A 17,322-nucleotide genomic window follows, 5' to 3' on the forward strand; every position below is an offset into this window, starting at 1 on the left:
TATTATTTTAAAAAAAATATATTTAAATATATATATATATATATTAAATATATACATATATATACATATATTTATTTTAATATATATATATATATCGCTTCGATTTTGGCTGGTTTACAAATGGATTTGGAAACTAACCCGACTTAATTGGATTTGGAAATTGCTGAATCGAAGTTGACTAGAAAATAATAGAAAACTAAATGAACTCAAGTCAAGTTAGGTCGAATTGGTCGGTTTCATTAGTTTGATGAACCATCATAACTGAAATTAATTATTATTATTTTTATATTACAAAAATATAAAAATAGTATATAAAATATAAATAGTTATTAATTATTTAAAAATTAAAATATAAAACAATTACATACTATTATGTATTATGTGTTTGTATCATTTAGCTTTACCTTAACAAAATATGTGCATCACACGAATCCTAACTACTACTCATTTGTTTTATTGTCTATCTCTACTTAACAAAGCCCACGGTTCCCGCTAGATTGTAATTGGATAATTTTTGGAGTGAAAATAAAAATATATATGCCCTTTTTTATTCCCATTGTATATTGTTTAAATATAAAAGTGTCTAATAAAAAGTCTAAAAAAGGGCTAAGCTCTTTTATTAATTTAGTATAAATATAATTAAGTCCAACCGTTCAACCGTCCGATTAAGCGGGATCTGTTCCTTACACAGCGCACCATACACCGATCTTTATTATTCAGGGATATCTGCCTGTGAGGTCATTGTGAGGTGTGGTCTGAATGGAGCAAATCCCATTTCAATGGGAACAACTAACAAGTCATGGGGTTTGTTTTCTAAACCCTAAACCCCTGCCAGCCAGCGTTGGCGAAAGAAGCCATCAAGCTCCAATGGCGGACGGTCAGCTCCGGAAGACATTTCCCGTAAAATCACGGTTAAGACCTACTCCAAAGAATTCCTCGTCATCTTCGGAATCCAAATACTGGAGATCATTCAAGACTCAGCAAATTTCCGGCCTCATCTCCGCCATCACCTCCATTGATTTCTCCCCGGAACCCCCACACGACTTCGCCGCTACCTATTCTGCCTCCGTAACCATCTACGATTCCCAAACCTTCGAACCCAAAGCGAAAATCTCCGATTTCACCGACGTCGCTTACTCTGCTACTTATCGTTCCGACGGGAAGCTCCTGGCTGCGGGAGGCGAGTCTGGACTCGTCCAAGTCTTCGATCTCAAGAAACGGATTCCCCTGCGTCTGCTGCGCGGCCACTCTCGCTCGGTTCGACTCGTTCGGTACGCACGACTAGATAAACTCCACCTGTTCTCAGGTGGCGACGATGCTCTCGTCAAGTACTGGGATGTCGCTTCAGAGACCGAACTAATTAACTTTCAAGGCCATAAGGACTACGTCCGATGTGGGTTTGCTTCGCCTGCTAGCTCGGACATGTTCGCGACTGGGTCGTATGATCATACAGTTCGACTTTGGGATGTCCGCGTTTCTTCTCTAAGCTCGGTTTTGCAGCTTAATCATGGAAAACCGGTCGAAGACGTTATATTTCTTCCATCTGGTGGCTTAATTGCGACTGCTGGTGGGAATTCTGTTAAGATATGGGATGCCATTGGAGGTGGGAAGCTTGTTTATACCATGGAGAGTCACAATAAGACGGTGACTTCGCTTTGTGTCGGTAAGGTCAGAAAGAATGGTGGTGAGCAGTCTCAACAATTCAGGCTTTTGAGTGTGTCATTGGATGGGTATATGAAGGTTTTTGACTTCTCGGCATTGAAGCTCGTCCATTCAATGAGGTACCCCGCACCACTTCTGTCGATGGGGTTCTCCCCTGATTGTTCTGCCAGAGTTATTGGTACCTCCAATGGTGCCCTTTTTGTTGGGAAGAGGAAGAAAGACCCAAGTTCTGGTGATAATGATATTTCGGGAATGGATAAATTTTTGGGTTTCGGTTCATTGGAGGAGCCTGAGAGTCGGGTCTTAAAGCCTACATATTTTCGGTACTTTCAGAGAGGACAGAACGAAAAGCCCTCGGAAGGGGATTACTTGATTAAGAGACCGGCAAAGGTGAAATTGGCAGAGCACGATAAACTCTTGAAAAAGTTTAGGCACAAGGAAGCTCTAGTTTCTGCGTTAAATGGGAATAGTCCGCAGAGTGTGGTGGCGGTTATGGAGGAATTGGTGGCTAGGAAGAAGCTGCTACAATGTGTATCAAATTTGGATAGAGAGGAGCTTGAGGTGCTCCTTCGGTTTCTACAGCGGTATTCAACAATGCCAAGATACTCGGGCTTCTTGCTGGCATTGTGCAAGAAGGTTCTTCAGTTGAGGGCTGATGATATTATGGCTGAGGATGCCTTGAAGGGCCATATTAGAAACCTCAAGAGCTCGGTAGAGGAGGAGATAAGAACACAGCAGTCATTGCAGGAGATACAGGGTATTATTTCTCCTTTGTTGTCGATAGCTGGAAGGAGATAAACGAGATCTCTCGTAGCTTGTTTTAAAGGTACTGTTGTTCTGATTTTATTTCCATCTGTATTTCCTTTAGCTGGTATCTGTATTTGAACATCTTGTTCAGATGTTTTGCAAGATCAAGTAATTTCTTTGCTGGTTCACTAGCAAAAGGGGAAGGGAATTAAATCTATTGAAAAGTTTCAAGCTACTCACCTGATGTTTGCAGATGACATAATTTTATTCCTGGTGGCTGATTGGGAGAACATTTTACATGTCCAACCTCAAATGGATGTCAAGATGCTTTGAGTTGGTGGCTGGGCTTGGGCTTCAAGTAAATTTCTCCAAAAGCAATATAGTGGGTATAAATGTAAATGACTCTATCTTGGACAGGTACAAGGAGTTTTTAGGCTGCAAAGTGGAGAGGCTTCCCATTTCCTATCTGGAGATGCCTCTTGGTAGGAACCCAAGAAGCGAAAATTTTTGGGATCCGGTGGTGAGGTGTGAAAAAGGTTAGCTCAGTGATTTAAAAGGCACGCCTAGGCGCACAGGCAAGGCGCATTTTAGGGTAGGTGCCTTGCCCAAGTCCTAGGCGTAGCCCATTCAAAAGGTGCACGCCTGGTGCGCCTTCACCTTAGCCCAGGCGTGCACCTTTTGAAAATTTGCTGCATTTTCCTTTTTTTTTGAGTTTGGCGACTAGGCCGGGGGCTCTGCCCTCGAACTCCCGTGCCATGCCCCTCGAGGCCAGCTCAAAACAAGTCCATGTTAGGGTCTTAAATTCTTAGTTTTCACAGAAAAAATAATAATTTTATAGTTTTAACCGGAGCTTCGAGAATCCCCTATTTGGTAATGTTGTTCTTTCATTCATCCTAATAAAATATCTTCTTAAAAGCAATTAAAACTATAAAATTATTATTTTTTATGTGAAAACTAAGAATTTAAGACCCTAACATGGACTTGTTTGGGCTTGCCTCGAGGGGTGTGGCACAAAGGTGGCTCGTAGAATTAGGAACGTAATATGCCACATTAGCTACTTGATGCAATTGAGAAAAAAAAGAGATTGTGGGTTTTATGTGCTTGAAAATGTTTGATTTCATTTTTAAATTCTCGTTTGAATATGCTTTACATATTATATTTATGTATTTTAATTTTAGATAATAGGTTTTTTAAAACATTTATTTTAAAACTTAAGTTTATATTTTTATTAATATTATGTTTTATAATTTTTTGATTTTCTTTTTCTTTTTTTTTGCAATTGAGAAAAAAAAAGAGATTGTGGGTTTTATATGCTTGAAAATGTTTGATTTCATTTTTAAATTCTCGTTTGAATATGCTTTACATATTATATTTATGTATTTTAATTTTAGAAAATAGGTTTTTTAAAACATTTATTTTAAAACTTAAGTTTATATTTTTATTAATATTATGTTTTATAATTTTTTGATTTTCTTTTTCATTTTTTGCATTTTTTTTTAAATTTTTAGCTTTTTTTTTTTTTAAATTGTGCGCCTTGCCACAAAAAGGTGTGCGCTTCGCCTTGCGCCTTAGGCGCAAAATGGCCGTCGCGGCTTTTTTGCGCCTTGCACTTTTAAAACACTGGGTTAGCTACTTGGAAGAAAAGCTATCTCTCTAAAGGAGGAAAGCTTATGCTAATCAAGAGTTATCTTGCTAACCTGCCAATCTACATTTTTTCGGTCTTCGAATCCTGAATAAAATAAAAAATAAGCTTGTAAAGCTCCAATGGGATGGAGGTGGTGAGAAGAAAATCCATTTAGTTCATTGGGATTAGGTTTGCTAACCTAATGAAGCTGGTGGGTTGGGTATAGGGCACATTACGGAAAGGAATTTAGCCCTTCTTGTGAAATGGTTGTGGAGATACCCTCTTGAGATGGAAGCTACTTGGACAGCCATTATTAACAACAAATATGGAAGGAATGCTAATGGTGTGGATGACAAAGTCCACTTGAACTGGGTGAAATCGACTAACCCTTGGAAATGTATCTCTTTTTCCTATGACCTCTTCATTGCCCTTGTTAGGTGTCAGGTGGGAAATGAAAACAAAATTAAAATTTGGATTGATCTGTGGTGGGGCGAGGATACCCTTGCTAACACTTAGGATTTTAAACCTATCCCAAACCCAAGAAGCCACGGTGTCCTTGTGTCTTCTTTCTTCACCCTCGGAAACCAATTGGAACTTAAACCTAAGAAGGCCCTTGAGAGAGGTAGAGATTATTAAAATTGTAAGCTTATTAAACTCTCTTAGTGAGGTCTACATCTCTCCTACTATTCTTAACCAGTGGATTTGGAAACTTAGTCCTACTGGCAAGTTCTCTACTAATTCCTTCTTGAAGGCTCTAGTGTTGGATGATTAGGGTTCAATTTTTCCAATCTAGAAGGTTTGGTGTTCACATATCCCTCAAAGTTACCTTTTTTTGTGTTGAAGGCATGCCTAAAGAAACTAAATACTTGTGACCTGCGTCAGAAGAAAGTACAAAGGCCAAATGTATCTCCCCTCATGTTTGTTCTCTTTGCCTCAGTAATGGTGAGATGGCTGAGCATCTTCTCCTTCACTGCCCTATAACAAGGGAGATTTGGTGTTATTTCCTCAACTCAGTTTGCCATAGCTGGGTATTTCCTGAGTAGGTTGCGGATCTTCTGTGACAATGGCAAGGCAGAGGATTAAGAAGAAGAGTAAAACTTTATTGGAGTACAATGACTCATGCAGTGTTGTGGAGAATTCAAAGGTTGAATTGTTAAATACCGGATTTCCTACATTACTTTTTTATGTAACCTTTGGGTGGTTAATTCTGGAGAATTCAAAGGTCTCTCCTTAAATGATCTTCAAAGAAATCTAGTAGAAGTCCTCTACTCTTCCCCAGGGAGTGTTATAATTCATAGACATTGTCCTAGTGAGAAGGGAGTGATGACACCAAGCTTTGATGGAACTCCCCAAGGATCTACAGGTAAAGCAGGAATTGGTGGTGTAATCTGAGGGAGGGGGGGGGATATCTTTTGGGCTTTCAGTGGTCCCACAGGGAGGGCTGACTCTACAAAGGCAGAGAACTTGGGTGCTCTCCAAGGGCTTTGCTTTGCTAAAGTGTTAAGCCTGTTCTCTCTAACCATTGAAGGTGATTCTGCCAATATAATAAAATAGCTAAGGGGGAAGGAAGGTGGGCCTTGGAGGCTGGCACACCTGTTGGCTGAAGCTAGAGATATCTCATACTCAACAACCGTGAAGCTGATTTGGATTCCTAGGGAACTAAACACTGTTTCTGACAGCCTAGCTAAATCTGGGGCTCATAGAGAAAATATGTATAGTGATATAACTTTGCATGTAATTCTGCCCCCGCCTTCTGTGTCTTTTGTACATCTTCTCATGTTTTCGAGTGAATAAATTCTCAGTTCATTTTTCTGAATATCATCAATAATGCTTCTTATATTGATCAAGAAATAACTTTTGTTTCTATTACTGATAAATTATCAAAAACAATATGGCTATTTGTACCAAGAGCCTGTATGTATAGTTACTTTACTATGTGGGCCAGTCTTTCGTGTGACAGTTTGTTAGCTAGAGATATTGGATGGTCATTTCACTTCCTTGAATTTGGTTTCTACTTTCTCTTTGATTGCAAGTAGTGTTGGATGGCCTATGCACTTTTCTGAAAAAAGAGTAAAGTAAGATTTATAAACCTGTTAGCTTGGTTAATGTTTCCTCATAGAGAGTCTCTTCTTTTTGTATAAATAAAAGGTCATTGATGAGCTCCTTGGGCTTCTCTCATGTATAAATAAAAGGGTGATTCTTATTTGATTAATGGTTGGGTAAGTAGGGAAGACGAGTTTGGCCAAAAACAACTAGTTTCATAAAAGTGGTTAGATCTTTGGCATCCACAGTGAGTTTCTTGTTCTTTCAGAGATTATCTAATTTGTTGGTGAACATTGTTCTAGGGAAAGGGTGGGGAGTCTCAGCTATTTAGGGCCCCATCGCATGTAATTTCTACATTGTCTCACTGAGGTTCTTTTGTAATTGTTGCCTTTCTTTTGATCTCTTTATGGCCAGGTTCTTTGGCCCTAAAGTGAGGAATTTGTGATGGGTAGAAGGAATGACAGCAGGCTGATAGAAGCCATTAGCGGAGAGATAAAACAGCAAAGCCTACTTTACTAACAACAAAAGCAAAGCCTCCAAGAAGATTAGATAAAAAAAAGAGAAAAAAAAAGCCTCCAAGAGGGACAAAGGAATGCTGACAGGTATCCATAGAGATGGAATGGAAACATACCTCCAAAGAAGCTTCCTCCCTTCCCAAAGGAAGAAACATACAACACAAAAGGACTATCTTGCTGTATAAGACCCAGATGCAACTCATCCCTTCTGATCCATACCTTAGTCTTTCCATCAATGAGCAAGTTAACTGACCTAATGAATCTGTCTGGGTGAGGTGTTTAGGTTAATCTGGTATGAAGCTTCAAAGAGTAGAAACACAAAGAATTGCGGGGCTGTTGAAATCTATGATACCAAGATACATGTACAGTCAGTACAGTGTCGTGTTGGGTGTTTGTAAGACAGAATATTTTGATAACAACTGAAGTAGGACTGATTACTTTGATGCCAATTGAATTAGGAGTGGTATGATCCAAAGATTAGACTAAGAGGGTAACAATGGGCTTTAGAGATGATTTTAGGACTAAACAAAAGGATTACTAGATTTATTTTGATTCTATTATCTAACGGAATAGAAAACTATTGATACATTATTTGGCCTTTACAATCTGGCTATAGTGGCAAAGCCACACCATTCTGCTTTGAATTGAAAAAATCATAAAAGGGTTAGGTCAAATTATCTTTTTTTATTAATATTAAAATTGGCATAATACGTTCACATTCTGTCCTGCAGAGAACTCGCTCAGCCAACTTCAGGCTTAAATTGATTACAATTATGAATATCAAAAATATATTTACATTGTACTAAATTTTTGAGTTTCAAAATTGACCTTAGTTCATACACAAGATAAAATGAGATGGATCTTTAAACTTAGGAGCAACAAGCAGCCATTCCATGGTTAAATGCCCAATATCAGCCACAATTCTCCTTGTATCTATGTTCTTTGCTTTGAAGATTCTTCTATTTCTTGCTCTCTATGTATCGCAACATGCAAATGGAATTGAATTCTAGAAAATTTTTGCCTTGCTACCTTATTTTGCATACCACTTGGAAAGAAAATTACAAAGAGAAGCCAGAATTTTGAGGGTGCCAAGTCAAAGAGGCAGCACCCAATCTATTACTATTTACAGGGCTATCATAAAGAGATGTAAAAAGACACATATACCCCTATGCCAAGTAGTATAAGAAATAAGACTATTTTTAACACTCCCTCTCACTTTGGGTTGTATATGCCATGTATGGTATACCCAATTAGGGGTGCAAATGGATCTGAAATTGATCCGATCCAATCCTATTTGGTCAAATTTGGATCACCCCTATTTGGATCTTTGGATCGGATAATAGGATCTGATCATAAATCGGATTTGGATTTGGATCACCCCTTTCCGATCCAAGAAGATCTGATCTTATATATGTTATATATTATTTATTTATTTATATATGTAATACATGTATATATATGTTATTTATTTATAAATATATTGTTTATATTGTATTTTTATAATTTTTTTATAAAAACATGTATATATATGATGAAAATAATTAAAAAAATACTTGTATTTTTTGTTTTTTCTTTATTTTAATTGGTTTATTTTATTTTTCTTTTAATAATTTATTAATTTTTAAAGAAAACAAGTCGGATTGGATCATATCCAAAGATCTAACTTACTGATAGGATTCAAATTCAAATTGAGGCCTATCAGATCCAATCGGATCGGAAGGATCTGCCATGAACAATGTTTGATCGGATTCAGATATACCCTGATTTGAATCCGTTTTGGTGCATTTGCATCCCTATACCCAACTTGTTACAAAGGTCATTATGGTGTAGGGAGGACACATTCTTTGTTGATACATCAACAAGCTGCTCATTTGGCCTAATAAAAGGAAGACATATTTCATCCTTTTCAACTCTTCTCTTGGATAAAATGGTCGCCAACTTCAATGTGCTTAGTTTTATCATATTGAAAAAGATTGTAGGCAACGTCTATTGCAACCTTATTGTCACAATATAATTACATTGTGCTGTCCCTAGGAAACCCCAATTCAATAAGAATATTCTTTACCCATAGAAGCTCAGCCACAGTAGGTGCCATAGCATGGTACTTTGCTTCAACACTAGATCTTGGTAGAGCAACTTGTTTTTTTTTATTTTTCCATGTTACTAGGTTTTTCCCCCGCAAAGGTACAATGCCAGGTATTGGATTTTCTGTCATCAATGAAGCTAGTCCACTTTGCATCATTGTAGGGTTCGATAATGGAGGTGACCATGTTTAGAAAAGAGAATTATGACCGTGTAATATGAAAAGTGCTACCAAGGCCAACTTCAGATCATTGCCCCATTTTGTTGTCAAAGGATGATTAGTAGAGAGGCCCAACCCCATTCAAATTTGAAAAATATGTAGATCTCCATCTGCACTTTCAAACCAATTGACTTCTTGGTGTGAAAGGCCCTAGTGGTGGGTGTGATTTAAATTTATGCAAAAGCTGAAGAGATTAAAAGGGAACTGAAAAGTTGTAACATCCAGAAGAATTGAAGATAGCAAAGTTCAAATTTTAGAAGAAATCGGAGCAATTGACAAAAAGGAGCTTGTTGAAGGAGCCATTGTTTTGAAGGGAGATAGAGAAAGGAGATGTAATCTAAGATTGGAGTTAGAGTCAATAAGTCAAAAGGAAGAGATAGCTGTCATAAAAAAATCTAGGTGTAGATGGCTTAAGGAGAGTGATGGTCAGTTGGCAAATGGGAAGGCAAAAGAACAATATTTAGCTTTAGGCTAATACAAATATGGATCGTATTAGACTTGGCAAAAAGTTGACCCAACCCAACCCGAAAGAATAGGGTTAGGGTCTCATGTTTAGCTACCCGAATGTGAGAATGACCTGACCCGGAAAAAACTGGGTTGGGTCATGGGTCAACCCGTTGACCTGATTGTCATGTCTAATTGGGACTATTTATGCATTGTTAGAAATTTCCACTCTTTAATTTTTTCTATTTAGTCTTTAGTCTTTATTGTTCTCTTTAAATTGTTAAATTCTCAATTTTGTTATTTTGTATTTTGAATTTTAAGGTTAATTCTTTTAATTTTGGCATTTTTCATGTAGTTTTTCTTTAATTTTTAAATTTCCGTTATTTTTGGATGACCCGAATTGACCCATGGGTCAACCATAACCCGAACATTTAGGGTTAGGGTCTAGCATTTGACAACCCTACCCGAAATCAACACGAAGGGTCTTGACCCAACCCGAACCCGACCCATCCAACCCAATTGCTAAGTCTAGATCGTATACAAGGTTTTGCACTGTACATATTTGTATTTGCGCTTTGCTTAAATGGAGCATTAGTTAATGAAGGTAGATAAATTCTTGATCAAGATGAATTGGGAAGTTCTTGTATTACATTTAAAAGAAGTTTGTTAGCACTCAATGTGAGAAGGCAACCTATTGGTAGAGGGTTTGGTCTGGACTCGGAGGAGAGGAGGCTAGAAGAGTCTTTCATTAAAGGGGCGGGGGGTAAAAAGAGCAATGGTGGGGATGCGTGGTGATAAAGCACTCAATCTAGATGGATTTACTTTGGCTTTCTTCATGGAGGTCTGGGAGATTATCAAATCAACTATAATGAAGGTTTTGAAATGAGTTGTTTTTTTTTTTCCTTAATTTTTTTTTGAAAGGGGTAAATTAGGGAAGGGAATGATTGCAACCTTTTATTATCTTTGACACCAAAATGCCCTAGCCCAACTTCACTTGCTGAATTTAGGCTAATCAGTATTACAACTAGTGTCTACAAAATAATCACCAAGGTACTCACATTGAGGCTTAAAGAGGTGCTTCAGTTGATAGTTTCAGATGAGCAATGGGCTTTTGTGAAAAATGATCAAATCTTAGAATCAATCGCTTACAACCAACAAAGTGGTTGAGGATACAAGGAGGTTTGGCAAAAAAGGCGTTTACAAATTAGACTTGGAGGAAGACTACAAGATGTTGATTGAGAGTGCTTTGGTTCAACAATTTCCCAACTTGACCAAGTTGGATCAGTTTTGCTTTGGCCATTTGTAAATTGACCAAAATTGAATGACCCGACCATATATATATATATTAATATTTTATATTTTAAATATAATTTTTAATACGAAAAAGTGAAAAATTCCTATATTTCTTAGCCTAAAATATTTTATATCATAAATTTCATTTTTAAATTTATTTTTTAATAATGCCACTATATTTTTTAAAATTTAAACTTATTTTTTAAATTTATTTTTTTAAGTTTAAATCTTTTGAACTAACCAACCAAACCTAAAATTGATCCAAACTGGTACAACTTGAGTTGGCCGCTTTTCACTAATGGTCAATCGGTTTTGGGTGGCCAACTCCCCAACCTGACCAGGTCGAACCAACCCGTGAACACTCCTATTTCTACTCCCTTTTTGAAGTTCCTATGAGGATCATTGGCAGAATTGAAAAGATAATCAAGGATTTTCTCTGGGATTTGGATGATAAGAGAAAAGATCACTTACCAAATTGGAAAAGTGTCTCAAAATGCAAGGAGCTAGGTTGGTTGGGTATAGGAAAATTTAAGGAGGAAAATATTGCCTTGTTAGGAAAGTGCTTGAGGAGAGTGATGCTTTGTGGCATTCGGTGATCAGAAGTATCTATGGCATGGATCCTTGGGACTCTGGGCTGCCCAGGAATCTACCCCTAAGGTGTCCTTGGAAAACTATATTGACCATATTGCCTACTTTTCTCAATTTATCCAATATGATCCACAAGTGGGGAATAGGAGTCACTACAAGAAAACTGCCGCTAAATAATGAACCGACTACCGCTATAAGTCTGACATGTGAATTACAAAAGTAAAAAAACATCAATTACAAATAAAATTTAAAAACCCATTCTCCATTCAAAACATTTGAATCACAAATACATCTTAATTTCAATTTGATAGATTCTTTATTACAAAATTCATCATCCATTGTCAAAATTCAAAACTAACAATGTTAGACTCAAAATGTATGATAAACATTGGATAGACCATCCATTTTCAGTAATTTTCCTTTTTCCTCTTTTCCTCTTGACTTGAGCATATTTTCCATGGGACAGCCTTATATGCAGCAGAGGCAGACTGAATTCGTAACTGGGCTGAAAGCTGTGCTCGGTTCTCTTTCATTGATGTAATGGAGATGTACACGGAGAACACTTGGGTTTCTGTCTTTTCACTTTCAGTCATTTGCACATTCATAATTCTTTCAAGTACAGGTACTAACACTTCCTGACACATGAGATTTCACCAACAATTGCAACTGGAAACACCAAACTTGTCTGTTCAGTTAAGTTCAGAATAAGTTGGAAGAGAAGAACATTTGATTTATTTAAGAAGGAACAAACTAAGTTCTCATTTTTATCATCAATTGCACCTACTTATACACCATCTGAACCTTGAGCCATTGGAGTAGTTTCCTTTTGACACACATGCAAAACCATCAGGTGATACAGTAACTTTATTTCAATCTGCTTTGTGCTTGCCGTTCCTTCATCAGTGTAGCTTTATGGATCATCTAATCTATTAATACCATGAACCCATGCCATTGGGATGGTTTGAATTTTCTTTACCCTTAAACCTTGGGGGTGTGGAGTCATTAACTGTACAATGACATGTCATGTTTAGATCACTCAATACAAGCTAGATTGACTTGGAAAAGTATAAATGCATGCAGGCAATGCCAAAGGTGCAAAATTAACTGTGCGGCTTGCTCCACTGATTAGAACCTAGTTGACCTACTTTTTTATGGGTCCTACCTTGTCTATAGTGAATGGTGAAAGTATTTTGCACCTTTGCTGTTGCTTTCTAGCATTCCTCTTACGGAAGTCCTTGTGTTTCTGAAATGAAATTATTTTTTTTCCAGAGAGATTTTCTAGATAAATGATATTTTCTTCAGGAAAGTTTTTTACTTGTAAGGTTGCCATTACATAGGCATAGTACAACTAACTCCTTGGATTGTATCATTGTTGGGGAGTTCATTCAACCCTGCTATGCTTTTTAAAGTTTCTACATGAACCATTTTTTGACATTTTTTTCTTTTTTTGGGATCTTAATATCCATAAATTTCTATGAGCAACCGTGTTTGTGATTATCCTTGAAGTGAAAAACTAAATTGTTAGTTTAGTTATGTCGAGTCAATATTTGTATGGAACATGGTCTAGTTACGTATGTCATGGAGAAGGAACCATTTCTTAGACATGAGAGGAGGAAAAGGGATGCTGGTTGGCATACCATTAATAACTTATCTCATTGCTTATTTAATTTGTCTTCACACCACAAGAAAAATGACTTTTAGCGGCAGTCAAATGTCCTTGACCCTTGTGCCCTTCATTATCTTTTTTATTTTTTATCAATAATGCCCTTCATTATCAGAGATGTATTTCTTCTAGGGTGGATAATTCAGCTGATGAGTAAGGGGTGGAATTGTTCGGTAACTCTTATTCCGGATGCAAAGATTATATAGCTGAATGGCTTGTACATCTTGTGGGGTGGACTCACATCTTTTGGCTGATGTCCATCTGTTTTTGGCTACACAAACATGGGAGTGAGGGTGAAGGCTGGATTCAATCCCAAGTCAGTGGGTACCAATATCCATTGACTTGACCAGCTGGCATCAGTTTATATCTATTGGTTTTATGCTTCCTGTTTTCCCATTAATATAACTGTGTTTACTTAAGTTTCTATATGGCTATTATTAGCATGGTCTCAGATGTACAACATTGCACAATGATTGGACAATGCCTTTATAGAGAACATGTGGTTGTGAACAGAAAGACAAAAGGCTGAAAGGGGATGAATATGAAGCCATATTTAATAGCCATTAACCCATTAAAACAGAGCTATACATTGGGAGAAAATTGGGATCAACCATCTTAAGTACATGAATAATGCATACATGATTAGTATGGTAATGAATAGTGGTAAGCAGATAACTAATCTGTGTATGAAAAGTTGGTAGATTTTCCATACACCTGGCATCACAATCACACATTACACTTTGGGCAGCTTGTAGCAGAAGTCTATATCATCATTTATGTCTTCTAGAAGTGATGATTCAGTTTCACCTGCATTGCAGAGTATAAATAAGAAAGTTTACAATGTATTTTAAAAGAACACAGCCCAGGTATCTCTATGTCTTCACCATTAGAAACATGGAACCCTCTGGTTTTTGGGGTCAAGTAATGCAATCAATCTCCTTTATTTTCTCGTAACAAATATCTGAAGATTGCCTCGATATATTTATGATCTTCCTAAAGAAATCCTTATTACTCTTTTCAAGGATTTGAGGAAATGTACCCTGATGCATCAAGCATTTCATTAAACAACATTAAAGAAAGACAACATTAAAGAAATGTACATTAGAGAATGTACACTGCAAAAAGATAACAAAAGGCTCATGCAAGAAAAACTTCTCTTCAAAATCCAGTGTCAAAGTCTAAATGCAAGAAAATGCATCCAGACCTACATAAAAAAATATATAAACAAGCTACAAAACATTCACTTGAATGATAAGAGGTAACATTCTTAAACTGCAAATAGTTCTCTCTTGGTTTCGGATTTGTGGTGTCCTTTGGTGCTTGGCAGTTAAGTCTGGGAATTAATTAGGCCTTTTCACATGTCTATTCCCTAGGCTTTCCTTTGTGACGAAGAAACATGGCACCAAACAACTGTGAATGGTTTATGAGACAATTGATCATTCAAAACCCAAGAAGTGAACTACGGGCATGAGTAATAAACTATCAAACATATTTTCAACAAAAAGAAATATCTATGGGGGTTTCCTGTAACCATGGTTTGTAAAACCAATTCGGTGACTGAACCGGTCAGGGTTCAGTTATTGTGTCAGATGGTCCGATCGTTTGAATCAAATGCTCAGCCCGTTCTGATAAAAATAAAAAAATTCAAAAAAATAAAAATGGTTAAAACTGTTTGAACGGTTAATCACCTGGTTTAGCAGTTTGTTGATCAAAATCAACAGTTTTGAGGGGAAATCCGATTTTTGGAGAAAATAAAATCAGTCATCCGACCGATTTCCGATTTTTTTTGGTTCGACCATTTGGTTCGGTTTTAAAAACCATGCCTGTAGGACACCGCTGCAGTTTTGTTGTTACTTAGAAACTGACCAAAAAAAAAAAAAAAACAATAACAGGTACAAGAAACAGTTCTTTTCCTGAATGCTGATCCGGATGTCCACCTAAAGAAGAAGAAATAACAGACTGAACTCAAATCCAATCTTGAATTTCAGTCCCCTTTCGTTAGGCTTCTGTTAAAGTCCGCTTGCAATATTTTTTAATCTTCATGCTACTTTGTAATAACTACTTAGAAAACACTGTTCATATTCTCCGACGTTAGGGCTTACGATACACGCACAGCAGCGGCGACGAACTTTCAAAATCCTCCCTCTCTCTCTCCCCCGATCTCTCTTCTCCTTTTTTTTCCCGATTTCATCTGTTTTTTTGTTCCTTGCAGATGAAGAGAGAGAGAGAGAGTAAACTAATAATCCATGGCCCGTTTCAATCTTCTATAGAGAGATACCGCGCTGCTGTTCTTGATTGTGCTATCGGAAGAAGCCGTAGCTAAGCGCTTGCCATAATAATCCATGGCCACATCGTGAACGGTATCTTGGTGATCCGCTTCAATCTTTTGTGAAGGCATCTTGCTCAGAGAGAATTGAATCGCTAGCAATCTTCAAATCCCCAATATCTTTCTTAAAATACAAATCCACGATATAGTTCGCATTTTCCGTGACGAAGGGCTCGCCGTTTTCCCTACATGTCCTGAGCTTGCGACACAACCGGCGTACTCAAACAACCTCTGCAATCGGTAAGCTGTGAATTTCCAGCAAAAGGGAACAATCTCAACCGGCATGGCAAGACTGCTACCTCCCAAATGATCAACTAGCTTCGATTCAGCGACGATAACAACGAACTTCCAGCATGCGCCTTCGACCATCTTCTCTCTGAGCAAAGACCCACCTTTGCCCTTAACGAGATTGAGATAGGGATCCACCTCGTCGGCATCGTCAATCGCAAGATCAAGCACCGGATGCTTATCAAGGTCGAAGAGAGGTATTCCCAACGAAAGCGCCTGTTCATGCGTTTGCTTCGAAGTGGGTATCCCCACAATGTTCTTGAGCTTCCCCTGTTGCAGAAGCTCGCCTATCCGGTTCACGGCAAACCAAGCTGTCGAACCCAAGAGCCTCGAGACTCCAACATCTTAAGTAATAAAGGAGAAACCGAAAAGCCAAAAGGAGAAAAAAGAGAAATATGTTACCGCTAAACGCCAAGCCATAGCAAGCAACGATGCAACTTTGAATAACAGTATTCTCTTGTCGAGTAAAGGGAGCAATGGAGAACCCTAATTTGGAGAGAAAACCGGTCCAGGACTTGACAAAGAAGAAACCAGCAACCTAGCAACGACATTGAAGGAAGGTATTATACCAACTGTTAGGTTGAGTTTATGCATGATGATACAGAACAGAGTCCCTAGGAACATGCTTACTACAAGCCCTCTGATCGTGATCTGATCTTTCCATGGGGCGAAGGAGAGAGATAAATAAACACAGATAAATGGAAGGAAGAGATTGAAGCTTGAAACCCTAGATCTCATGAAAAAAGATAACAATATGAAATGAAAACAGAGAAGAAAAACACTTACCTCCCAAACCGACCACCGATGGGCTCAGCGACAAGTACCAACTTCGTTGATGAGAATCACGCGAAAGGCCGAGCTCTATCAACTATCACAATGAACTATCCCCGTACTTCGGAAGTCCGCCGCCGCTGCAACAGCTACCGTGCTGCTGTTTGTATATGTGAGGTCGGAGAAGATGAACAATACATATTTTTTTTCAATAATTATTATAAGGGTAATATCGAGATTAAAAAATATTATAACGGCAGACTTTAATAGAAGTTAACGGAAGGGGTCTTTGTCTCACGGTGATTGTATAGGAGGTCTTTATCGCAAAACAAAGTACAGAGGGACTTTATCACAGACCCTATGATACAAAGGGGCCACCACAAAGAAACCTTCAATTCTAAGGAAAACAGAGTCACCACAAAGAACCAAGCAATCCAAGAAACCTTCAACGTAGGCTCCAACCAAGAAAACAAAAAAAAAAGGAAAAAAAATAAAAGGATGCGAGATTCTCTGAAGAGATGAAACTCCAGATGCATGGAAGTAAGGATACAGAGTTCTGGAATGCTTATCTCTTGAATTGATGGGTAAAGGGTTGGAAATGCAGATGGATTGAACGGTGTGCAGGTCTTCGGATCTTGCTGTTGTATGAAGATCTTCACCTGAATTTGAATCCTTCCGAGGATTTCCCATTCTTCCCGGCTCGGACTACAGTCTAGAGAGAGAGAGAGACTCGGGGAAACAAAGTGCCTACCACTATTTGTCCACTTCTTTGGCAACGGTTGATGCTGTTCGATGGAAATTTGAAACAAACTCCACTGTTCGTGGACAGTAGAAAAGTGAGAAAGAGAGAGATAGAGAGGGAGAGAGAAATATTATCTATTCACGCTGGCTGGTGTCATCGGATGTCGTCTGTTTGGAGAGGTTGACTGTGAGAGTGAGAGAGAGAGTGCACGAGAGAGAGAGAGAGAGGGCAGGAAGACAATGGAAAAATGAAAGAGGAGGGGTAAGATAGCTCAAATTCGTGCATTATTTATTAGTGGCAGCCGTTATAATCTA

General features: G+C 38.0%; 1 long non-coding RNA gene and 2 pseudogenes across 6 annotated transcripts; 1 reads left to right on the top strand and 2 right to left on the bottom strand.

The window, feature by feature from the left end:
• Nucleotides 1-746: 746 nt before the first annotated feature.
• LOC148864221 (protein SLOW WALKER 1 pseudogene) lies at nt 747-13,429 on the top strand (annotated as a pseudogene). Of its 5 annotated transcripts, none has more exons than XR_016109238.1 (2): nt 747-2,488; nt 13,014-13,429. The product of XR_016109238.1 is annotated as a protein SLOW WALKER 1 pseudogene, transcript variant X4 (transcript). The 5 variants fall into 5 exon arrangements; XR_016109235.1 differs by lacking the exon at nt 13,014-13,429 and adding an exon at nt 11,685-12,012; XR_016109239.1 differs by lacking the exon at nt 13,014-13,429 and adding an exon at nt 6,491-7,061.
• LOC148864222 (uncharacterized) lies at nt 12,100-13,898 on the bottom strand. The gene is made up of 3 exons (XR_016109242.1): nt 13,766-13,898; nt 13,596-13,688; nt 12,100-12,224 (listed from the first exon to the last, which is right to left on the bottom strand). It is a non-coding gene; the product is annotated as an uncharacterized LOC148864222 (long non-coding RNA).
• Nucleotides 13,899-15,117: 1,219 nt separating this feature from the next.
• LOC148864223 (putative ribose-5-phosphate isomerase 2 pseudogene) lies at nt 15,118-16,159 on the bottom strand (annotated as a pseudogene).
• Between the last annotated feature and the right edge of the window lie 1,163 nt (nt 16,160-17,322).

Source organism: Nelumbo lutea, chromosome 3 (assembly GCF_056320005.1).
Source record: "Nelumbo lutea isolate HS-2025 chromosome 3, American lotus-T2T, whole genome shotgun sequence".
NCBI classification, from domain to species: Eukaryota; Viridiplantae; Streptophyta; class Magnoliopsida; order Proteales; family Nelumbonaceae; genus Nelumbo; species Nelumbo lutea.